At 37.7% G+C, this 26155-nt stretch overlaps 1 pseudogene; it reads left to right on the forward strand.

Moving 5' to 3' along the window:
* The window catches only part of LOC123457320, a 45548-nt pseudogene extending 31538 nt beyond the window's left edge, over nucleotides 1-14010 (forward strand).
* The last annotated feature ends 12145 nt before the right edge of the window (nucleotides 14011-26155 follow it).

The raw sequence follows: 26155 nt of genomic DNA on the forward strand, positions 1-26155 counted from the left end.
TGCTTGGATCTCCATACTCATTATAGGTCTATTTAAGTGATTAATCTCATCTTTATTTAATTTAGGTAGGTCATATAAATCAAGGAAATCATTCATTTCTTTCAGAATTCATAATTCTGCATATGTTTTTATAGTATGTCTCTATGATTGTTTTTTAATTTCTCTGGTATCTGTTGTGATACTGCCTTTTTCATCTCTAATTTCATTAATTTGTCTCTCTTCTCTCTTTCTTTTGGTCAGATTTGCTAAGGGTTTATCAATCTTGTGTATCCTTTCAAAGAACTAACTCTTTGGTTCATTGAATCTTTGAATTGCTTTTTTGTTTGTTTGTTTCTATGTCATTAATTTATTTATTTCATAAAAATATACTATTTTATTTGCAAATTGAAAAATTAAAAGGCCAGAACTGAGCTAGCTACTCAGATCCCCATAATCCAAACTGCTGTGTGAACAGAAATTTGTGTCAGCTAGTTTTGCTTGTAGGCAACACACTGGGCAAATTTCTTTGATCTGGTATCAAAGAAAAACTGTCTTGTTCAGTCATATTGGTTGAGCTCCAGCATAGGGTTATGGCAAGTTTCCTCTTACATAGACAAATAGTTATACTGGAAACATTGTTCTGGATGATTACTTTGCTTAAATATATATATATATATATATATATATATATTGTTCATAGCTCTGCTCTCCATCATATCCCTTCCCTCTGTCCATTAGCCTCTCTTTTAATTTGATGTCATCATCTTTTTCTCCTATTATGAGGGCCTTGTGTGGGTATTTCTAGACACTGTGAGGTCTTAGATATCGAAGCCAAATTCTGTCTGGACAGATAAATGTAGGGAGTGGTACCCTTCCTTTGGATCTTACATTCTTTCCACCACCTCTTCCTCAGTGGACCCAGAGCCTTGGAGGGTGTGAAATATTTCAGTGCTGGACACTCCTCCAGTCCTTCTTCTCTGCACTCTGTTGCTTTTGGGACATCCCAGTGGTCATCGCCATCTGAAAAGAGAAGCTTCTCTAACCAGAAGTGAGAGTAACATTAATATATGAATATGAACATTCAGAGTAGTCATTTCAGGGCAATTTGGTAAGAGTACTATATGCATTTATCCAGACAAGAGCAGGCTTTATATCCCTGAGTCTCATGACCTCTCCTGCCATAGGCTTTTGATTAGGTTTTTAGTACCAGGCACGTATTCCCTCCCACAGAGTGGGCCTTCAGTCCAATTAGAGAGCAGTTGGTTTCCCCCAGAGCAGACATGCCACTATTGCACTCATTCAGGCCTTTGTCCTGTCTGGCCAAACTTGAAGTTTCAAGTGTCCACTGTTTGCACCACTGATGATTTCTGTCTCCCATAAGACTGCATACAGTGCAGCCTTTTCTAGCTTTCAGTTGTCTGGGCTACAAGGAGAAGGTTTTCTGCTCAGCACCACCTTGATTTCTCAGTGACTTTGCTGCTCAGGCATGTGATGTCTTCAGCAATAGGGTCTTACCATCTCTTTCTCATAGGAAACAAAGTGCCTTGGCAATAGCCTGTACTGTTTTCTAGGCAACATAGACCTCCCTGGCCAATGACTCACTGGGTGGTATCCCATCCCAAGCACTGAAAACTTTCACATAACAATCTATGGCTTATTGATGTGCCATTATTTTTAAAAATTAGATTTTCATATGTCATATTCAGAATATCTTGAATTTTGATTTACTCTCCCCTCCCATCTTTTCTTTATACAATCTCTTCCCCTGACCTCACTTCGGCCTTTCCCCTCCCTGTGATCTGATCTTCTACTTACATATATACAATACCATCTTCTTAAGACCTTTGCTCTCCTTCTTTTCGACCATAAAACCTACAAGCTCACATGGAGTTATCAGGTCATCTGGGAAACAGATTTAAGCCCCTCTGAACAGGAATTAGTAGGAAATCAGATAAATTTTTGTTGTTGTTTACTAATTGCCTGTTGAGAGGGAAGTAAAGCTGTTCCCCAGCTTTAAGTTTTATGGCTGTAAGGTTGTAAGTTTTATGGTCCACAAGAATTTTTCCATGATGGTCAGTGGTTCATAAATCCTTCAGTTATGTTGAAGTGTTATGACATGGTGGTAAGGAGTATTCTAAGCCATTGTTCCTCCAAAGAGACTGGTTGATTCATTCATGGCCCCATGGAGTAAATAAAGGAAGAAATACCAGTAAAGGTAAATAAGCAGAAATGGATCTTCAGAAGACTTGAGAGGAAAATAAAATACTATCAAGAATCAGTCACACTAGGGAGGATGAGAACAGGGAAATTTTTCTACAAAATTTACAACTGGGAAGTATGTGTTTCAGAGATTCTTTTTCCTTTTAGTGTAGTTTCCTTTTGTCCTGATGAAACATAAAAATGTTTTACTTACACAGATACATGGACAAAAGTCATCTTGGATCTGCCAATTATGGTACCTTTCTTTGGTATTTGGTATTGAATTATTTAAAATGGACCAATAATCCTAACTGGTTATGCATATTAGAAAACCATAGGAATTATAACCCAGAGAAACAGATGTTTCAGTTAGTCACAAAGATGCCTGTTTACATGCAGAAAGACAGTGAATTGATTATTCTGTGGGGCACATATTCCCAAAGATTAATATGCTCTTGACAGACAGCAATCAATTCTCCTTAACTGCTGAATTTGAAGTTCTGATAATACAAGTGTAGTGCTCAGGAACTTCAGTTTCTGTTCATTTTGTATGCTGAATTGGCACAGTTTACTCTTCAGAAAAATGGTACAAATCAGAGCCACCAAGAAGATAATTCCCTGGATTATATTATGTTTATTAGCCCCCAAACCCTGGCTCTGACCTTATAAAACCTTTCTTTATGTGGAAAGACATTTACAAGTGACATATAACCAATATAATGTCATTTTGACATTATAACCAATGTCAAAATGACAGTTGCAGGTGAGAAAAACAAGTTTTGTCTATAAAAAGAGACATTAACTTAGAAAAAAAGTTAATTAAAATTAAGTGTCTAATAATTAAAAGCATTTCATTTACTTAGTATAGGCAAAAGATTTGGAGACATGAAAGGTTTTCAAACTAAAACAAAAGATTTGATGATTTTTGTCATTTTATATTACCACAAAATTATGAGCTTTGTCTCATTCAACCTATTATTTTCTGTTGAAATGATTTTCCCTACTAAATGAAGTTTTATCTAAAATGAATGATAAGAAATCAAAACAATGCATGCATACAGAGGAATTGATGAATTATATCAAAACAGCAAGTGTGTTCATTGGGAAAACATAGAAGTTTAACATCCAGGCACAACTCTAAATGGGCATTGTTGAAGGCTTCCCTAAAAAAAAAAAAAAAAAAAGGAAAAAAAAAAGGGATAATAATATTTTAAAGGAAGAAATCTTGTGAACAAAATAACATACAATTAGGGATTAATTAATTAAATGTTAATCTGAAGTTCCGTTTGAAAATGACTTTTATGAACATCAATAGAAGTATAGCAGTATCTAACAGTAAAATTAGATTTGCTAACACTTGAATTTTGGTTATGGGAATTTAGTATTTCCTAATTAACAATACCCTCTAATAACGTAATTTTAACCAGTTCAATATCGCTTAACATAGAGGTATATGGGACCAGTCCTGTGGTTTGAAGAAAATATTTCTTTTTAATGTTAATAAAGTTAGGTCAATCTTTGTTAGCCTTTGAGCCTAATTGATATCACTATATCATCCCCTTTAAGAGTTAGAACCATGATAATTTGGAGAATGGATGCTTATTCAATTACACTTTTCTACACTGGAAATTGATAATAAGGAGTTATAAAATCTGTACTCTAATTGGCTAGGACTTGAACAAATAACAGGAAACCCAGAAAGTCAATTATAGTTAAAAATAACTTTTACATTGTTATGTCATGGCATTAGGATTTTAGCTTTGCAGCATAAAATATATAAACCTGTAAGGTAATATGTAATGTGTCCTGATAGCAAAATTTACACATTGATCTGATTCTAAAGAATGTTTTGAGAGTGTCTGATAAATGTTAATATATAATGTACAATTATTGTGTTACAGAGGTCAATGATTATAACAAGAAAAATAATATGCTGACTTTGGTAAACTGGTGGAAATAAAGTATACAGAGTACTGCTTCAGAAAATAACATTTAAATTAAGCTTGATAAAAGACCAATATACATAAATGTAGCTTAATATTTGGAGACATTTATAATTTTGATAGAAATATAACAGATATTAAAAGTTGTTTGTGAGGATGATTAAATGATAACACCTTGGGCTGGAGGAATGTCTTAGTGGTTAAGTATGAAAATTTGAAAGAAGTGGATGATTTTGTTGATTCATATGACCTACAAAAATTAAATCAAGATAAAACAATGAAATAGACATACCACAAGTACAAATAGCTAAGCAGTTATATAGTCTCTGAACTACAAAAAGTCCAGGCCCAGATGGATTCACCTTCATGGAAGAACTAACACTAATGATTCTCAATCTTTTTCATAAAATAGCACATGAAGTAATTCTACCAACTCCTTCTATGAAGCCAAGCATCATCCTGATATCAAAACCAGACAATGACAGAAGAAAAGGGTAAATTATAGACCAATCTTCCTCATAGAGATGAAAAAAATTCTCAACAAAACATTGGCAAACAGAATACAAGAATATATCAAAAATACCATTCACGATAACTGTGATGGTTTGATTCAGGTGTCCCCCATAAACTTGGGTGTTCTGTAGCTCGGTTCCCAGCTAATGAAGATGTGGGAATTAATACCTTCTGGAGAGAGTGTATTGTTGGGGGCAAGCTTATTTTTAACCATCCCTGCATCCCTGCGGTAAAGCCTACTTGATCAAGATGGATAATACTTTGATGTGTTGTTGAATTCAGTTTGCAAGGACTTTGTTCAGGATCTTTGCATCTAAGTTCATTAGGAATATAGGCCTGTAGTTTTCTTTTCTTGTTGCGTGTGCATCTGGTTTTGGTATTAGGGTGATCCTAGCTTCATAAATGGAGTTGGTGAGGATTCCCTGGCATTCAATTATGCAGAACAGTTGGAGAAAAAAATTGTTTTCAGTTGATCTATGAAGGTTTGATAGAATTCAGCTGAGAAGCCATCTGGTTCTGGTCTTCTATTTTGGGGGAAGTTTTTGAATAACTTTTCAATCTCTATGGATATAATAGGTTTGTTTAGGAGACTAATCTGTTCTGAGTTCAGTTTGAGTAGATGGTATATGTGTAGGAATTCATTCATTTCTTCCAGATTATCTAACTTTGTGGAGTAGGGGGTTTTGTGAGTATTCCCTGAAGATTCTTCCAATTACTTTGATGTCTGTTGTGATCTCTCATGTCTCCTTTTTCATTTCTGATTTTGTTAATTTGAGACCTGGAGACTTTTTTTTTTTGCTTGATCAATGTGGCCAGGTGTTTATCAGTGCAGTTTATTTTTTTTCAAAGAACCAGCTCTTCATTTGATTTTTTTTTATTGTTTCCTTAGTTAGTTTCCAATTCATTAATTTCTGCTCTGATCTTGGGCATTTATTTCTGTCTGAAGTTCTTTAGGTTGGATTCTTCTTATTTTTCTAGTGCTTTTAGGTGGACAGTCAGGATATTGATTTGGGATCTCTCTGTCTTTGTAATAAAAGGATTTAAGGGTATGAATTTTACCCTTATGACTACCATCAATGTGTTACATCACATTTTGTAGGCTGTGTTTTCATTATCATTCAATTCCTAGAACTGTACAATTTCTTTTTGGTTTCTTCTATGACCTATTCATTGTTTAAATGTGTGTTTTTTTAGTCTCTCACAACTGGTGGAGTTATTGATGTGTCTCTTGTTGTTAATTTCTATCTTTATACATGGTGATGTGACATGATACAAGAATTTACTTCAATATTCCCGAATTTATGAAGGCATACTTTTTGGCCTAATATGAGGTCAATTTTGAAAAAGGTTCTGTGGGCTGCTGAAAAGAACATTCTGTAGAGTTTGCATGGAAAGTTCCATTAGGTCTACTTGATCTATGATGTTGTTAAGTTCTATTATTTCCCTGTTTATATCTGCTTGGATGATCTGTGTTTAACAATAGTGAAGTACTGAAGTCTCTGATGGTGTTCGTGTTTATTTCTGTTTTATTGTTGAGCAGATTTTGCTTTATAAACTGTGGTACCCCTGTGTTTGGTGCATATATATGTATGGATGTGATATGTTCGTGTTGGATCATGCCCTTGATGACTAAGAAGTGGCCTTCTTTGTCGTTTTTGATTATTATTGCTTTGAAGTCTATTTTATCAGATATTAATATAGAAACACTCACTTTTTTATTTCCATTTGCTTCGTATATCATTTCACAACCCTTCACCATGAGGAGGTGTCTATCTTTAGTGGTGAGGTGAGTTTTTTGAAGACAGCAGATAGAAAGGTCCATGTACCAATTACTTCCATAACTGGCAAGAGCAGCAGTTTAACATTATTTTTCTAGGGCAAGAATCATATCTTAAGTATCAATATATACATAAGCAATGAATTTACTTAAAAAAAAACCTTGACAGAGACTGATTATACATAGCTTAAGAATAAAGTCAAATATGGTAATTGTTGAGTTAACCTAGCCTGATTCTAATATACCTCAGAGACATTATTACAAATGCAAAGTAATTTTGAACTGTTTTGTGGCTGAAAGAAACATTTATGGCTGTTATATTAAGCTAAGACAAACTATAGTAACACTGTTTGTATATAGCAGTTTTCTCTAGGATATGGGGAGCTTTTTCAGTTTCCTAAGAACAAAGACACAATGACCATATCACCATTTTATGACTTAGATTATAACCTCAGTGATAATCATTTAGCAAAAGCACCATGAACAAGACAGGAATCATCTTAAAATTACAGTGTTTTAGCTAGGTGTTTTGGTGCATGCCTTTAATTACAGCATTTGGGAGGCATAGTTAGGACCAGTGTGAGATTGTGGCCAGCCTGGGACTACAGAGTGAGCTCCAGGTCAGCCTGAGCTGTTTGTTGTGGGAGATCTAGTTGGTCTCTCTGATCAACAGTTCATTGTGGATATAGACCACATCCTGGTACAGGGAATTACAGGCTAGCACCAAGAAAAAAGAGAAAGCCAGAGAAGAAAAAGAAACAGAAGAAATTTGAGGTTAGGTTTCATCTCACTCTCTCTGGGCCCCTTAGAGTCAGAAGATCGCTTTAAGGCAACTTGAAGGCTCCACCTTTTAGGCTGATTTCCAGGATATAGTATCCTCTAGGACCAGTTCAATTTGTGTAGCACCAGTTCAATTTCCGTTCAGATTTTGTGTTCCCCCACTCCCACCTTTTCCCTTTTCCAGAACCCTATCCTCCCTGATGTCCAAGCATCAAGGTGCTATTCAGTTATGTCAGAAACTTGGACTGACACAGGCTAGGAACTGCAGATAAGTGAGATTGTACAATGATTGTCTTACTGTGATTGTGTGAGTTCTCTTAAAATGATCTGTTCCAAGTTCATCCATTTTTCTAAAATTTTTAATATGTCATTTCTTCTTTCTGTGGAGAAGAATTCCATTGTGTAAGTATACCACATGTTGGTTATCCATTCTTCCAATGACGGGCACCTGGGTGGATTCCAGTTTTTAGCTAATATCAATTCAACAGCTGTAAACATGGTTGAGCAAATATTTCTGAACAGAGATTTGGAGGTTTTAGTGTAAATACCCAGTAAGGGAATAAAAGGGTCTGCTGATAACTCTATATTCATCCTTTTGAGGAGTCTCCAAATTGATTTCAACAGTGGTTGTACCAGCTTACATTCTCACAGTGAGTGAGGATTCCTATTGCTCCACAGCCTTGCCAACCTTTGTTTTCATTTGATTTTTTAATGTTTGCTATCCTTACTACGGTAAGGTGGAATTTCACAGTTTTTTTTTTTTTTAATTTGCACTTCTTTAATGAAAAGGGATGTTGAACATTTTCTAAAACGTATGTTAGCCATTTGTAATTGTAACCTCTGAGAACTCCCTATTTAGTTCTCTGCCCCACTTTTAGAGTGGGTTGTTTGATTTTTTTTAATTGTTTCATTTTTTGAGTTCTTTGTAGATTCTAGATATTAGGCAGTCTTATAGCTGGCAAAGATTTTCTACCATTCTTGGGTAATCTGTTGGCTCTGCTTATGGTATGTTTCTCTGTGCAACAGTTTTTAGCTTCATAAGATCCCATAGATTTAATGCTCCTTTAATTTCCTTGGATGTTGGGGTTTTGTTCAGGAGGTCTTTTACCAGTCCTATATTGTGGAGAGTGCCTTCTATTTTTTCTTCCAGTACATGAAGCATTTCAGGTCTTATATTGAGGTCTTTAGTCCATTTGATTTTTGTGTATGGCAAAATTAATGGGTCTAATTTTATTTTTCTACATATGTTCATCCAATTTGTCAATCACCATTTGTTGAAAATACTTTCTTTTCTTCACTCTACATTATTGGTAGCTTTGTCAAAGATCAAGCAGCTGTTGTTGCTTGCCCTAAATTCTGATTCTTCAATTTTCTTCCATTGGTCTATGTTTCTGTTTTTCTTCTAGTACCAGGCTGTTTTTGTCACTATGGCTTTGTAATATATCTTTAGATCAGGTATGGTGATACAACCAGAGGTGTTACTTCTGTTTATTATATGCTTGGTTATGTGAGGCCTTCTACCATTTCATATGAATTTTGACATCATTTTTTTCAATCACAGTGAAGAATGATTCTGGTATTTTTATTGTTGTTGTGTTAAATCTGTATATTGCTTGTGGTAGAATTGTCATTTTCACAATATTAATTCTGCCTATCCAGGAACATGGGAGGCCCTTACATCTTCTTAAGTCTTCCTCTACTTCTTTCTTGATTGTTTTTATATTTTCATTATATAGTTCCATCATATCATTTGTTAGTGTTATTCCAAGGTATTTCTTTTTTTTTGATTGCTATTGAAAATGGAACAGCCTCACTGATTTCTTTCTCTATATATTTGTCCTTTGTATATAGAAAAGCTACTGATTTTTGTACATTGCTTTTGTATCCTGCCATGTTGCTGAAGGAATTTATCACCTGTAGAAATTTTTGGATGGAGACTTATATATAGAATCATGCCAACTGAAAATAGGGCTAACCTGACTTCTTCCTTTCCAATTTGAATCCCTTTTATTTCCTTCTCCTGTCTTATTGTTTGGGCTAGTACTTCTAGTACTATGGTGAAGAGCAGTAGTAAGTGGGCACCCCTCTTTTGTTTCCAATCTGAGTGGGAACTCCTTGAGTTTTTCTCCATTAAGAATTATTTGGGCTTTAGGAGCTTTATATATAACTTTTATTGTGTTGAGATATAAACCCTCCATGACTATTCTTTCCAGTTTTTGATCATGAGTGGTGTGGTATTTTGTCAAAGGCCTTCTCTGCATCACTTGAGATGATCCGGTGGTTCTTATGATTGAGTTTGTTTATATGGTGTATTATGTTGACTGATTGCCATATGTTAAACCATCCCTGCATACTAAGATGAAGCCTACGTGGTCAAGGTGGATAATTCTTTTGATGTGTTGTTGAATTCAGTGTGCAGGGATTTTGTTCAGGATATTTTCATCTTAAGTTCATTAGGGATATAGGCCTATAGTTTTCTGTCCTTGCTGCTTCTCTGTCTGGTTTTGGTGTTAGGGTGACCTTATCTTCATAATAGGACTCAGAGAAGATTCCCTGGTCTCCAATTATGTTAAATAATCTGAGAAAAATTGGCATCAATTCTTCTATGAAGATATGATAGAATTCAGCTGAGAAGACGTCCTGTCAGGGACTTTTCTTTTTGGGGATGTTTGTGATTACCTTTTCAATCTCCATGGATGTGATAGGTTTGTTTAGGAGACTAATCTGCTGAGTTTAGTTTTGGTAGTTGGTATGTGTCTAAGAATTCATCCATTTCTTCCAGATTATTTAATTTGTGTAGTAGAGATTTTGGAAACATTCCCTGATGATTCTTTCAGTTTCATTTATGTGTGTAGTGATCTCTCCTTATTCATTTCTGATGTTTTAATTTGAGACTTCTCTCTTTTTTTGCTTGATCACCTTGGCCAGGGGTTTGTCAATCTTCTTCATTTTTCCAAATAACAAGCTCTTTGCTTCCTTAGTTTTTAAAATTGTTTCTGAGTTTCCAATTCATTAAGTTCTGCTTTAATCTTGCCTATTTCTTTCCATATGGAACTCTTTTTGTTGGATAATTCTTGTTTTTCAGAGCCTTTAGGTGTACAGTCAGTTTATTGATTTTTGATCACTCTGTCTTTGTATTGAAGGCATTTAGGGCTATGAATTTTTTCTTTATGAATGCCTTCATTAAGTCCCCTAAGTTTTGGTAGGTTGTGTTTTCATTATCATTCAAATTTAGCATTTTTACAATTTCTTTTTTGATTTCTGCCATGACTCATTCATTGTTTAAAATTGTGTTGTTTAGTCTCCAGGAGTTGGTGGAGTTCTTGATTTGTCTCTTGTTGTTAAATTATAGCTTTAAAGCATTGTGATCTGACATGATGGATGAAGTTACTTCAAATTTCCTGACTTTATGAAGGCATGTTTTATGGCTTAATATATGGTCAATTTTGGTGATGGTTCCATGGGTTTCTGAGAAGAGTATGTATTCTGTAGAGTTGGGGTGAAAAGTTCTGTAGATATCTGTTAGGTTTAGTTGATCTATGATTTGTTTTTTATGTCCATTGCTTGGAATATCATTTCCCAACATTCCCCTGAGGAGCTGTTTATCATTGTGGTGAGGTGGGTTTCTTGAGGACAGCAGATAAAAGGTTTTTTTGATACATCCTAATAGCATGGGTGAGATAAGACAATTAATATTTAAGGTTATTACTGCAGGGTTTGAATTAATCCCTGCCATGATAAGGCATTTTATGGGGTCGGTTGCTTACTTGTGTTATGTACTATTTTGAGCATGGTTAATTGTGGTTATTGTAATCTTCTTCTTGTTGGCTCTTGAGATTGGTTGTTTGACTATATTGTATGTAGTATTCCCTTAAGTATTCTCTGAAGGTTTGGCTTTGTGTTCATATAATTATAGAGTTGAAATTTTTCATGGAAAGTTTTTCTTTCACCATATATTATGAGGGTTACTTTTGCGGGGTAAAGTAGATTGGGTTTGAAGCCATAGTTTTTCAGACTTTGAACTGTTTTGCTCCAGGTCCTTCTGGCTTTCAGGGTTTCTATTGAGAAATCTGATGTGATTCTAGTGGGATAGCCTTTGTCTGTTTTTATCTAATTTACCTTTACCCCCATGGGGAACTTAGCAGGACAGCATAATCCTGCCCCCACTTTTTTCCCTATAATTCTAAGGATACCTTTGGACTTCCCTAAGAGAAACAAGGCAGATTTCTGAACCTGTCACTTTATAACTGTTTAAGAATAGGAAAATCTTGCAATGTTTTTTCTTGCCTATGATTTTAATTACTTCCAGCATTCCTTCAGGAGGACACTGAACAGTAAAAATTGGCTATGCAGTCTAGTATAGTTGGCTTGGTAGAGAACATCCCCCACAATGAATGTGTGTTCTCTGGAGAGTTGGTGTAATGATCAGTAAATGTCTGTTACATCAATTTCATACTTGGCCTCTAGATTCATGGTTTTTTGCTTTTAATTTAGACCATTTTTTTATTGATTACAGAAATGTATTAAAATAACCCACTATTATATTTTGGGATTTGTTTTTTAGTTTGTATCTTATAGATTTTTTTGTCAAAGGTGGTGTGTGACTTTATAGTGAATTGATGGCTTTGTTTGTAATGTCTTCTTGTTGAGTTGTTTCCTTTTTGAGTACAATAGGGCATTTTTAAATCTATTTTGATTGCTTATATACAATTATTTTTTCAAATATTGCTAGAGCGTCACCAGCTTGTTTTCTATTTCCATTTGTTTGAAATATCTTTATCCTTTCACCCTATGTTGGTATGTGTCCTTAATGGTACTGGGGGTTTCTTGTACACAGCACATGAATGGTTCCAGTTTTCTGTCTCAGCCTGTTAACTTGTGCCTTTTGGGGAAGCCAGAATTGAGTTCACTGGTGTTTAAATATACGGATGGACACATAATCCTGAGAAACCAGGCCCCATCAGATGCTGTATTAACTACCACTCTAATTCAATCTTCCAGAAGTTTTGAGGGTCTGTGTTGTCACATTCCTTTAATCTCAGCGCTCATGAGACAAAGGTATGCCATGAGTTCAAGGCCACCCTGAAACAACATAGAGAATTCCAGGTCAGCTTGGGCTAGACTGAGACCCCACTTCCCCCCGCCACAGCACCGTGGTTTGAGGGCGGGAGGCCGGGGGAGGGTAGCGGAGCCGGGGCGCTGCCATGGCTGCTGTAGGCGCCAGCGAGCGAGAGCGGGTGGTGGGCGAGCGCTGTGGCTGCGGCTGGTGTTGAGGGGCGGAGGTGCCCAGAGCAGCTGCACCCCTTACCACGCCGCAAGATCAGCCTCCTCTCCAAGGTGGAGATCCGCTGCGAGGGCATCATCTATACCATCGACCGAGAACTCCACCGTGGCCCTCGCCAAAGCTCTATCCTTCAGCACAGCAGATCATCTGATACCACCACGAGATGAAGTATTTGAGTACATAATATTCCGTGGAAGTGATATTAAATACCTCGCTGTTTGTGAGCCACCAAACCACAGTGTTCTTTGCCTCAGGACCCAGCTATTGCTCAGACTTCACCAGCTTCATCGTCATCTTCATGCCGGTCAGTGAGTTCCTGTGGACCATTCGGCAGGATGCCCAGGTGCAGTCAGTTCAGTGCAAGTACCTGGGTTGGGCAGAAGTTTGGTGCTGTTGGTGTTGCTGGAAGCTCCTTGATGTCCTTTGGAACAGAAATATCAAACAGCAGTGTCCTGTCCCAAAGTAGAGCACTTGGTTCTGCCTTTATGCAGGATACCAGATCTATAAAAACAATTATCTCAGGGTCAATCAAGCCCTCAGTTAGACCCTTTGAGAAAAAGTCCAACCACGGAGCAAGCAGTGCAGACCATCTCCGCCCACTTACCTGCTCCAGCACCTGCTGGGAAAAGGAGCCCTGGGTCCACCAGGCCTTTGCATCTACCAGCCAGAAAGCAATAGAGAATCAAGAGCACAGGCGAGCTGAGGAACACAAAGTCTCAAGGCCAGAAAACATGAATGATCATCTCAGAAATGATAGCAAGAGACAAATAGTTCCAGGTGCTCCTTCAGCGCCAAGGAGAGGGCACGGGGGACATCGAGGAGGCAGGGGAAGATTTGGTATTGTCCCAGAGGGTCCAGTGAAATTTGAGAATGACTTTGACTTTGAGCGTGCAAATGCACAATTTAACAAGGAAGAGATCGACAGAGAATTTCATAATAAACTTAAAAGAAGATAAACTTGACAAAGAAGAGAAACCTATAAATGGTGAAGATAAAGGAGACTCAGGAATAGATACACAAAACAGTGAAGGGAATGCTGATGACAAAGATCTACTTGGACCTAATTGCTAGACTAAATCCCTCTTTGATAATATTTCTTGTGATAGTAACAGAGATAGGAGGCCAAGCTGGGCTGAAGAAAGAAGGTTAAACGCTGAAACGTTTGGAATCCCACCTCGTCCAAACCGTGGCCATGGCGGGTACAGAAGCAGAGAAGGTTTTGGTTCAGTGGTGGCAGAGGGCATGGTGGTGGCCAGGAGGGACCTTCTCTGCCCCTCGAGGTTTCGTGGTGGATTCAGAGGAGGCTGTGGGGGCAGGGAGTTTGCAGATTTTGAATATAGGAAAGACAGCAAAGTTGCTGCATAGTCTACAAACAAGGCTTTGTAAAAGAGGTGGAGTTCTAGCTCTTCCTGGTCCTGGAAATTGATTTCAGCCTTTGTGAAGAATGAAGAAGTGACTTTGCTCTATACTTGTCACCAGCACTGGGTTTTGTCTCTTTGTTTTCTGCTTAATTTCAAAGATACAATGCAGTTACTTTTTTCTTTGGTGGGGGGGCAGGGGGACTCATCCTTAAAAAAAAAAAACAAAAAACGAACACTAACTATATTTGCAATAGCAAAAGGTTAAGTAATTTCTTATGTATAGTTACACTTGAGCCGTACTTCAGTGGAACTTGTAAGGATATTTTTCATTACTAAATTGCACTTGGCAATTACTGCAGGTTGCGGATCGGGCAGTGAAACTGTGAGCCACAGAAGGTTGTGTGGTGTGTGTGTGTGTGTGTGTGTGTGTGTGTGTGTGTGTGTGTTGTGCATCTGTATCTTTCTCTTTCTATATGGAATCTTATAATATGAGGTAGCTGATTTTGTCAATTAACTAGGGTGCTGGATGGTAGAGAATTTTGTCAGTCAAATATGTACACACAGGTAAATACTGTTTCTTAGACAAAGGTAACTTTTTATATAGTTGCAAAATTCCATTATATTCCATTGCCAAAGAAACATTAAGAACTTTGCATAGCTCTACGAAAAGCAACTAATCTTTAAAGGAATAAACATTTTAAAGTCAGCAAACATACTGTGTCCTTGCAGAAGTTGATGTGCTGAGGAGCAGAGTTATGGTGAGTCTTTTTTTTTTTTTTTTTTTTTCCTTAGCTTTCCAGACTTAAGAAATTTTTATTTCTTTTTTATAATGTTTGGAACACAAATGAAGATTTGATACATTTTTCCATTATCTAAAAAGGATAAATTATTCATGCTCACTGTGTAAATTTCTTTTGTAGCAAATGGCGTATCATAGGATTTGTTCAAATAACAGATATTTTGAGTATGTGAATATACATAATCATAAACAAGAAATGTACCTTGCTGTATTTTGCAATAAGCAACCCTCCCCATTTTTTAAGACATTAAACTAGGCATCATTTAACCTTGTCTTCTTGATGTGCCTGGAACTTTGTTGTGATTAACACTGACTGTTTTGTTTGTGTTTCAAGAAGATGGAGAGCAAGCATTCAAAACTGTGAACACCATTAACACAGTCCTTGGGCCTGTGACCCGCAGGTGACTTGGTATATAGTTCATTGCTAATTATAAAATTATAAGAAATCCTTTTGAAATTTAAGCTATAGTAGAAAAATTGGCCACTTTTGGTTTTTCTCAAGGCCATGGAATAAAGGGATCCAAAGATTTAAATATTTTTATCTATTTTGATTTTTGTTAACTTTCTCCTTAAAACACTGAGTAGTGGTAATTATATGGAAAACCACACTGTAGGAGAATTGTGCTGGGCTCCTCCCTGGGCAGGTAGTGCTGTGGAAGAACCAGACTTGCTGGTTCCTCCCAAGGTGTTAAGGAGGAAGATGAGCATATAACGACTCAGAAACCTCTCCTAGCCACCAGAGAAAACCACACTGAGTCGGGAGTCTTTTCAAAGCATGAACTCACAGAAAAAAAAGCTCATTTTATTACTATGAGCAGTTGCCTATATAAAGTTGGGGATGAAGGTGGGATTTGGGGGGGGGGTGAGAGGTAAGGACCAATAGTAAACTGTAACTATTGAAATGCTAATTATAATTGCCACCAAGAGGTGGCAAGCAAGAAGCCATTAGGCATCTTGCTGAGTCCTAGCTATCCAGAGACAGGTCGCCAAACTTTAGCTAGGCTCAGGAAGTTCCACTAGGCCTCACGCCTGGGCCTTTCAGCACCCAACAGAATTGGACTATTTAAGATGGTTAATATTTTTAATTTTATATCTTCTGTATAGATCTACAAGGAAATGTTTTGTAATTTGTTTTTGTTATTAGGATCCAGTATTGTGCAGCCATATGTTAGATAATATTGTTTAGTACGATTTGCTTGCATGTCAATAACAAACAGGATCCACAAATCATGATACTGGACACATTGCTGAGGCACTCTGAGCATCAAGGCGAGTGCTGACAGTACTTCTGTAGATGGGGATGTCCCGGGCTGGGTTCAAGAGCTGCTGTAAATGCCACTTCTCCATGCTCCAACAGCATGAGCTCACTCGTTTTCCCAGCCCTCTGGGGCCACTGACGAGGGTGTTTGTTGTCCCAATAGTAACTGGCAGCATGGAGTACCTGCAGTGCACCTGACAGCATTAAAGCAAGGCTTTATTCTAAAACAGAATAAACTCTTCAATAAAAAATAGATTGCAGGGCTGGAGAGATGGCTTAGCGGTTAAGTGCTTGCCTGTGAAGCCTAAGGACCCCGGTTCGAGGCTCGGTTCCCCAGGTCCCACGTTAGCCAGATGCACAAGGGGGCGCACGCGTCTGGAGTTCGTTTGCAGAGGCTGGAAGCCCTGGCGCACCCATTCTCTCTCTCTCTCCCTCTATCTGTCTTTCTGTCTGTCACTCTCAAATAAATAAATAAATAATTTAAAAAATAGATTGCAAAAGTGTTTTTTTTTTTACTTTTACTTAAAACTATTGAATATGTACCTACTATTAGATACGGTTTTCCAAGGTCCTCATACATTTCATCTTGAACTTTACTACTGCCTTTCATTTATATTGGGACACAATGCACTCAAGAGCCTTCATCCTGCCTTAATTCTATAGAAAGAGAACTCTTTGCACATGAAAGGCTTTGGCTTACCCTGTGTCCCCAGGTAATCTAAACACTGCATTACTTCATCCCACCCTTTACTTGCAATGAGCTGAATGTACCTAAGAGTCTTATTTGCACCCTTCATCTCTGTTATGCTGTGAGAATCTCAAAGATTTTAATTTTCAAATTATCTGCAGTATACTGGGTTCTCCTCAGAAATTATGGCCCATTGTTGATCTCTGGGGTAATCTACACACCCCAAAACTTCAACCCAACCTTCATCTCCAGTAAATATTATGCATATGAGAAACTTTTCTCAATCATGCTTCTCTGAGGTACTCTGCTTGTTTTCCCCTTTTGGGAGCATACCCTTCATCCAATGTAAGTATGCTGAGAGCAAAAAACAGAAATAAATACATAAGTATGCTAAGAGTGATAAATAACAAAATCCTAAATTAATCCTGGCAAAGTAGTTAAAAATAAAGGAGATGCACTATAGAAATAATTCAATTAAGTAGAAATATTGAAGCAAAACTAAATGGAACATTTTGGACATAGAAATATTAGCTAAATAAAATTGTCATTTGAATGTGTACCAGTAGAAAGAATCAAGTAAAGAAGACAATATATGAGGTGAAATAAAGTGAGGGAAAATTAGGAGACTATTCCAGTATGGAGAAACATAAATTAATAAGAATATGAGTGGGAATTTCACAATACTTGAAACCATATGAAATGACCAAATTTAAAAATCATGTTCATAAAAGATGGTAGTGAATTGTATTCTAAAGTCATAAAAATGAATCCAATGAAATATTAATAGAAAAGTTTTGTAAGTTAGATAAGCAGATGCCAATTCATATAGTTAAGGCATTCAGAATGTTAAACAGAAAAGATTAGAAAAGAACTTCCACTCCTCATATGACAACTAGTACACTATCTATAGAACCCAAAGAAAACATATTAAAGCAGCAGGAAAGAACTACAAAGTCATGATTAAAGGCAGGTCTTTCAGAAATCTAAAACAATTTTTAAATAGGAAATTTTAAGTGTAAGTGGGGTTGTGTAAATTTCTAGTTAGTATTTTGAGAAATGCTGGTGTACCTAAATTCAATTCCTGAAACCAATGTAAAAAAAAAAAAAAAAAAAACTGCCATGACTAGCTTTTCTAAACTCACCATGCTTACATCACTCCCAGCAACACAGGAGGAGAAGATGAGCAAATTTCCTGGCAACTTGTGATGTGAACACTAGACAACAGTAGCAGAGTGAGAATACAGAGAGAGAATTCCTGTCTCAAAGATGGGTACAGGTGATAACTTCTCCAGAAATTTGTGTTCTGATGTCCACATGGATGTTGTCATGTGTTGACACAGACACACACACACACACACACACACACACACACACACACACACACAAAGAGAATGAGAGAGACAGAGAATATAGAGAGTGGCAGAAGTGTTTAGAATGATGGAAACCGAGATCTTAAAGAAAAGCACTCCCAGCACAGTATAATATACAGAGCAAAGTCAACTATAATTGTTAAAGACAAAGAAATCTTATCTTGATAAAAAATATAACTAACCAAATAATAAACACCAAGCCAAGCCTGGTAGGACACTAAAAGTTATCTGTGAACAGAAAACAAAGAAAAACTTATCCATGAGGCAACAGGGAATAATTAAATTAAAGAATAATTGATAATCAGACAAGGAATAGAAATACCCTAAACTTAAAAATCAACAATGTTCGAAAAATACAAGTCTTTTATAATAAGTATAAATATAAATAGTTTTAATTCCTCTTTCAAAAGAAACACAGTAAAAGCCAGGCATGGTGGTACACGCCTTTAATCCGAGCACTCAGGAGGCAGAGGTAGGAGGATCATCGAGAATTTAATTGAGGCCACCCTGAGACTACATAGTGAATTCCAGGTCAGCCTGAGACCCTACCTTGGAAAAAAAAAGAAAAAGAAAGAAAAAGAAACACAGTAGGGATTTAGAGATGACTCACTTGTTAAGACATTTATGTGCTAAGCCTAATGATCCAGGTTCAATTAGTAGCCCATTATTCACCTAAATCCAGAAGCAAATATTGGTCCATGTATCAGGAGTTGATGATGGCAGTGGCTAGAAGAGCTGGTGTGTCCATGTCCACTAATATTCATTCCTTTGCTTCTCTCTCCCTCTTTTGATAATTTTTTTAAATGATGTGCAGCAGCTACTTTAATTTCAATGCACATCCTATGTATTGTCTCCAAAAATTTCTCAGATCCATAAACCATAGATTCTTCCTTTCAATAAGTGCATAGGAAAGCATTTATAAGTACATGGAACTAAATGTTCGGTTCTAAGTTTTGACATCTATAAATCAAAACTAGTCACAAGAAACAAAGGACAAAAGATAAAAATAGAGATGTGTGGGTGTAATTTTGTAAGTGGTTCTGGGAAGGAAGATGGAAGACAGCAAATGTCAGAACATGAGTTCATTAAAATTTTGAATGTTATGAATAAGCCATGTGGAATGTTACTAATTTGCTAGCTTTTTTTTTTTTTTTTTTTTTTTTTTACAAAAATAGAGTTTTTGAAGAAGTGCTCTATGGAGGTGGATAATGCTACATCCATATGTAGATCCTTTTTTTTTTTCAATGTAGGTACTTATTCCATCTCAGACTGACCTGGAATTCACTATGTAGATGGAGGGTGGTCTTGTACTCACCTACATCCTCATACCTCGGCCTCCTGAATGCTAGGATTAAAGGTATGTGCCAACACTCCTGGCCCCAGATGTAGATAGTTACTGAAAAAGAATTCAGGACCATGGGCAGGATAACCACCTCACAGTGAGTTGGTGGTAAAGGAGACGTCTGATGCCCCAAAACAATAGAGGCTATTACCAAGGGACTTTGTTGCCCAACAGAACTCAATGATGAGTTCTATTGCTGAAGGCCACACATTATTTGGCTGTATGACATTAAGAAATCAATGTATACCTGCACAGGAAGCCTCATTTCTGTCATCTAGCTTTCATAGTGTTGAAAGGGGTTGTGCAGACTGCTGGAGGAGGATCTTCATCAACAGTCTTACCAGAGGTAGGTACTGATTGCTACATAATTGACCAGCCAGGTAAGATGTGCCCTCTGCTTTAAGAGTTACATGAATGTTACCTCTCACTCTGCATAGCAATAAACTCAAAATGGATCATTTTGCCTTATAAAATACTTGAAAATTGCTAAATGGAAAAGTAAATCTCATCTAATTATGGGAACCACTCTCTGTCTCCCCCATCTCTTTCTCTGTCTGTCTACTTCTTTCTGTCTCAAATAAATGAAAACTAAATAAAATATTTAACAACTAATTTGTGGAATATGAAATTATTTCCTCTGAAGTTTGACAAAAGTACGAATATGTGTCCTCTTCAGTCTTTTTAAACACAGTGCAGAAGACTTGGTGATAGTTAATTACATTGTCAGTATAGTTGGATTTGTAACACATGAGGCACTTATGAATCCCACCTCATAGTGTGTCCATAATGACTATTTACTTGAAAGGATAAATTAAAAAGTGGTGAATGTAGGTGCTGTAAGTTCAATGTAGGTGCTGTTAGTTCAGAACAAAATGGAGTCACCAAGGACTGCAGGAGGGTGACAGAGACATAAGGAAGTAGGTGATCCACATTCCTCAGGAAATTGCCTAGCCATTATCCCTTCTTTGACTAAAGTGCCCCAGGTATAGGTTTCCTGCCTCCTTATCACCCACTCTGTCTCACACCCTAGCTATTTCCCTTCCTCACTTTCCCCACACTGAAGAACTCTATATAGCCCACTATATGTAATCTCAAAGTTGACTGCTCCGCCCTTAGAGTCAGTCTACACAGCTCATGTTTGTTTGTTTTTTTTTTTTCCCAAAATAAAGCTTCCATCTTTCCCTCAGTGGTCTCCGTGGTCTTGGTCCCTCCTGAACCTTACATCTGGTGCGCTGACTCAGACAGGATGTCTTCTCGTTTCGCTCTTGGTTTGGCCTGGGCTCAGGTTTCATCCCTCTTTATGGAAGCCATGCCTGCATGCCAGGCTACACCTCTTGGCCATTAGGCCCCAAACCCAGGTCTCCAGAAAGATGCACTCTCGACCTTGGGTCTCACTCTTTGCTCTACCATACCTGAGGCATTCCTTTTGATTCAGTTACCATCTCTGACCCCCCCCCCTCCTCTCCCTCTTCCTCCTCATTTCTTATCTTACACTGCCAGCCGCTTTCATCTTCCACAGCCATCTGCTTTTGCCATCAGGAGCACAATCACCCTCCTCGCCCACTAACAGGCTGAAAGGCTGACCATTGCAACATGTACAGCCTCTGCCTTTGTGTGATGTGTAGTCCTCATTCACCCTAACAACTCAGGGGTTCATATTGGTGTTTTGTGTTAATCCAGCTATAGCTCTGGTTTATTTTACTGTCACCCTTGTTTTGCTCTTTTCCTGTCTCCTTAAGAACTTAAATCCTCTATGACATGTGGACGACATCTTATTTTTCTCTGCAACTCTGCGTGGCCATATCCATAAGCTGGACAATGGGTCCAGATTGACTGAAGATAGTACTTTTGACTTCTGAATTCTCACTGATTAAAAAAACTTCTGCCAACATATAGGCAATTGGTCTGAAATACCCTATTTTTCACTTTGCATGCATGGCCTTCTCTCTGTTCTACCTGCTTTTCTCACCAGGTCCTTCTAGGCACCTCCTCCCGACAGCTTCTCCAGCTCCTTCAGTCTCTCCTCACGGCCTGCCTGGTAACAATGTTTGATTTTAGTCTCTGGATTTGTAAATAGAATACAAATTGAAAATGGGAATCCATAACTTCTTAAGAATTAATGAGTGAATATGTGAATGGAAAATGGTTGTCTAGATTCTATATGAAAAGTGCAATGAGAATGAATGTATATATGTGTATGTTTGGGGCTCACAGCCCTAAGGATGCAGAATGATTTCTGTTCTGAGCAGTGCCATTTCACTGTGGGGATGTTTTGCACCAAGCCCACTGTATGAGATGGCATAGTCAATTTTTCCTGTTGAGTGTCCCCCAGAAGAAAGTCTAAAAGTAATTAGGATCTTAAAAAAAATGCAAGATTCTCCAGTTGTAAGATGGCAGGATTCGAAAGCAGTCTATAGCCCTGTGGGAAATCCAAAACTCTCCCTGGAATTTAAAAAGAAACAAAAGAGGCTCTTTCTTAGCTTCCCTGCCTTGCAGAGCTGGGGGCTGCAAGCACAAGAAATCTTAATATCCTGGCCCCAGCATGATATTGATTGATTGCCAAGTCACTATGGAGACTTCTTATAAGAAATTTGTAACTCTTTTACATTTATTTTATCTTTTTATGTTCCTATGAAACTACTAACAGACAGTAGCCTCAAGATTTATATTTAAATTTAGAAGTACTTGATACTAAATTTGTAAAAGCAAAATTCTAAATTTTCTAACAATGTTCAAATGTGATTCCAAAGTTTTAAAAATATGTTTCAGGAGACTTCTGGTTAAGATGGCAGTGTAGGTACCACCCCAAAGCTGCCCTGCGAGGGGGTGGAGACCAAAAATCTCTGCAAAATACACACTTTTACTAAAAAGTGAGGTGTATAGGAAGTTGAAGTGGCAGCAGAGAAGTAGAAGAGATCCAGAGCATCCAGAGGTCTCCCAGGCCAGCAAAAGTGGCCCTGGCAGGTCTGCCAACCGCGGCAGCAGCAGCGGCAGCGTACCAGAATGCCACCAGGCTTGGCTCCAGCCACAGGAAAAGCCAGGTGTGGGGAGCTTCCATTCACACCAGCGCTCTCCACAACTCAAGAAATGTGAAAAGACAGTGGCAGTGAACAATGGAGGAGCAGATCAGAAGGTACACGTGGAACAGAGCAGCAGTCATGGGACCTGGCCAAGCAACTTGAACCAACAGCGGGACCCAAGCAGGAGCAGAGTCCGGCAGCAACATGAGCGGCTCCAGCACCAGTAACAGTGGCCCCAGCAGCAGCAGATCCAGTAGTGGCAGCAGTGGCAGATCTGGCAGAGGCAGCAGTAGACCCAGCAGCAGCAGCTTCACCAGCAGCAGTGGCTCCAGAAGTGGCAGCTACAGCAGCAGCAGCAGAGACAGCAGCAGCAGTGGACCCAGGAACAGCCAATTCAGCAGCAGCAGCGAGAGACCCAGCAGTGGCAGCTTTAGCAGTAGCAGTTCCAGCAGCGGGGGTGCTGATCTGCAGGGCCACAGTTGCTAGGCTCAGTTTGCCCCGCAGGAAAAGCCAGTGCCCAGTTCCAGAAATCTGAACAGCAGCCTGATGACCCAGGCAGCAACTTGACTGAGAACAAATTCATCCAAGATAACTGGGATTGCACCAAGAAAGGGTCTCACGTGGTCACAAGCTGACTTGGATCCCTCAACAGACCAGAAATATTAACCTCTTTGTTGATATAGGATCTGCTTGTTATAAAAATGACTCTTGAATACATACTCAGGGCTGTTTTTGATTGTGTACAGTGCTTAATTAAATTTTAGATTCTACCTGTATTTTATTCCACTCAGCCTACTTGAATACTCCCATAGCAGGGAAGCTCAACCCCTAGGAACACCTTTGTAGATACTCTGAGAGTCTTGAGAGCCACACCTAACACCTTAAGCTCCTACCCTGAAAATATATAACATGAAATCAATTGATACAGCTAAGAATACCCAGCTAGCTAGAAAATCCAAGCATTAACTTAATCCAAGATGCAAAAATATATACATTATAACACAAGGAACACTAAAAAGCAAGACAATATAAATCCTCCTAACAGTATTAATGTATGAGAAATGACCTACAGTGAGAACAAGTTAGAGGAAATGCCTGAGAAAGATTTCAAAAGAATGATTATAAATATGTTCAAAGAGGTCAAAGAACAAATCAAAGAAGAAATCAAAGAGGAAATGAACGGAATCAAAGAGGGAATCAAAGAAGACACAGGACACCATTTTCATGAAATAAAGAAGGCAATACAAAACATAAATAAGGAAATAGAAATAATAAAGGAAAACCAGGCAGAATTACTAGCAATGAAGAACAGAGTTAAAGACATAAGAAACTGTAGAAAATCTCACCGGTAGAATGGACAGAGAGAACAGAAAATCTAAGCTAGAAGACCAGGTGGCAGATCTAATACAGTCCAACAAAGAGAAAGACAAACTTAGAAGAGTATGAGTGGGAAATTCAAGATATTCGGGACATTATGAAAAGATCAAATATAAGAATTCAGGGCATAGTAGAAGGAGAAGAATTCCACTCCAAAGGCATCTTCAACAAAATCATAGAAGAAAATTTCCCCCAACTTGAAAGAGGTGACACTGCAGATACAGGAACCCTTTAGAACCCCAGCCAGACAAAACCTGGAAAGAACCTCTTCTTGCCATATTATAATCAAACTTCCAAACACACAAACCAAAGAAAAAATATTGAAACAATTAGAGAGAAAAATCAAGTTACCTACAAAGGCAAGCCCATCAGGATTATATCAGATTATTTAACACAAACTTTAAAAGCCAGAAGGGCTTGGAGTGATATATTCCAAGTTCTGAAAGATAACAACTGTCAACCAAGGTTACTTTATCCTGCAAAGCTATCCATTCAAATAGAGAAATAAGGACATTCCATGACAAAAGCAGGTTAAAGGAGTAAAAGACAAAATCAGCTTTACAGAAAATACTAGATAGAATCCTCCATGCTGAAGAAAAGGAAAAGCACACATATAAGGAACCTAAAAAACAAGCAATACTCAAACACTAGTTAACACAAGAGAGCAAAGGAAGAACCGGAACCACAAAAAAAAAAAAAAAAGGCTAACATAAATACACACCTTTCAGTAATATATCATAATATCAACAGCCTCAATGCCCCAAAGAAAAGACATAGGTTTGCAGACTGGGTTAAAAAGCACGATCCTACAGTTTGTTGTCTCCAAGAAACTCACCTTTCTACAAAGGATAGACGTTATCTTCGGTTGAAAGGTTGGAAAACAGTGTTTCAAGCAAATGGGCCTAGAAAACAAGCAGGGGTTTCTATCCTAATATCTGACAAGGTAGACATCAGTCCAACATTAGTCAAGAGAGATAAGGAAGGTCACTTTATATTGATTAAGGGCACACTCCAACAGGAGGACATTACAATCCTAAACATATATGTACCTAACATGGGGGCTCCCAAATTCAAACAAGCACTATTAGAACTAAGGTCACAGATAACACCAAACACAGTGGTGGTGGGTGACTTTAATACCCCACTCTCATCAATTGACAGGTCATCCTGGGAATAAATAAACAGAGAGGCATCTGGACTAAATGAGGTCATAGAAGGAATGGACCTACCAGATATATACAGGACATTTCATCCAAAAGCTGCCTATCAGCATCACATGAAACATTCTCTAAAATAGACCATATATTAGGAACCAAAGCAAATCTTAACAAATTCAGGAACATTGCAATAATTCCTAGCATTCTATCTGACCACAATGGAATTAAACTACAAATCAGTAGCAAGAAAGGCTATAGAGCATACACAAAATCATGGAAGCTAAACAGTACACTACTAAATGATGAATGGGTCAATGAAGAAATCAAGAAGGAAATCAAAAAATGTATAGAGCCAAACGATAATGAGAACACAACATGCCAAAATCTCTGGAACACAATGAAGCCAGTTCTAAGATGTAAATTTATAGCATTAACTGCATATGTTAAGAAATGAGGCTGGGCGTGGGGGCGCACGCCTTTAATCCAAGCACTCAGGAGGCAGAGGTAGGAGGATCACCATGAGTTCAAGGCCACCCTGAGACTACAGAGTTAATTCCAGGTCAGCCTGGACCAGAGTGAGACCCTACCTCGAAAAACCAAAAAAAAAGAAAAGAAAAGAAAAGAAAAGAAAAGAAAGAAAAGAAAAGAAAAGAAAAGAAAAGAAAAGAAAAGAAAAGAAAAGAAAAGAAAAGAAATGAGGAAGGTCACAAGTAAACAACCTAAGGCGTCACCTTAAAGTCTTAGAAAAAGAAGAACAAGGCAAACCAAAAATCAGTAGACAAGAAGAAATAATAAAGATTAGGGAAGTAATTAATGATATAGAAACAAGCAAACAAACAAACAGAAATCCAAAAAATTAATGAAACAAAGAGTTGGTTCTTTGAAAGGATAAACAATATTGGTAAACCCTTAGCAAATCTGACCAAAAGAAAGAGAGAAGAGACACAAATTAATAAAATCAGAGATGAAAAAGGTAACATCACAACAGATTCCAGAGGAATTCGAAAAATCATAGGGACATACTGTAAAAGCATATAGTCCACAGAGTATGAAAATCTGAAAGAAATGGATGATTTTCTTGATTTATATGGCCTACCTAAATTAAATCAAGATGAGATTAATCACTTAAACAGACCTATAACAAGCATGGAGATCTGAAGAGTTTTCAATAATCTCCCAACTAAAAAAAGCCCAGGCCCAGATGGATTCACTGCTGAATTTTACCAGACCTTCAAGTAAGAGCTAACACCATTGCTTCATACTCTTTTCCAGGAAATAGAAAAATGAAGAATTCTACCGAACTCCTTC

The sequence above is a fragment of the Jaculus jaculus genome, unplaced genomic scaffold (assembly GCF_020740685.1).
Source record: "Jaculus jaculus isolate mJacJac1 unplaced genomic scaffold, mJacJac1.mat.Y.cur mat_scaffold_36_1_2353498_arrow_ctg1, whole genome shotgun sequence".
NCBI classification, from domain to species: Eukaryota; Metazoa; Chordata; class Mammalia; order Rodentia; family Dipodidae; genus Jaculus; species Jaculus jaculus.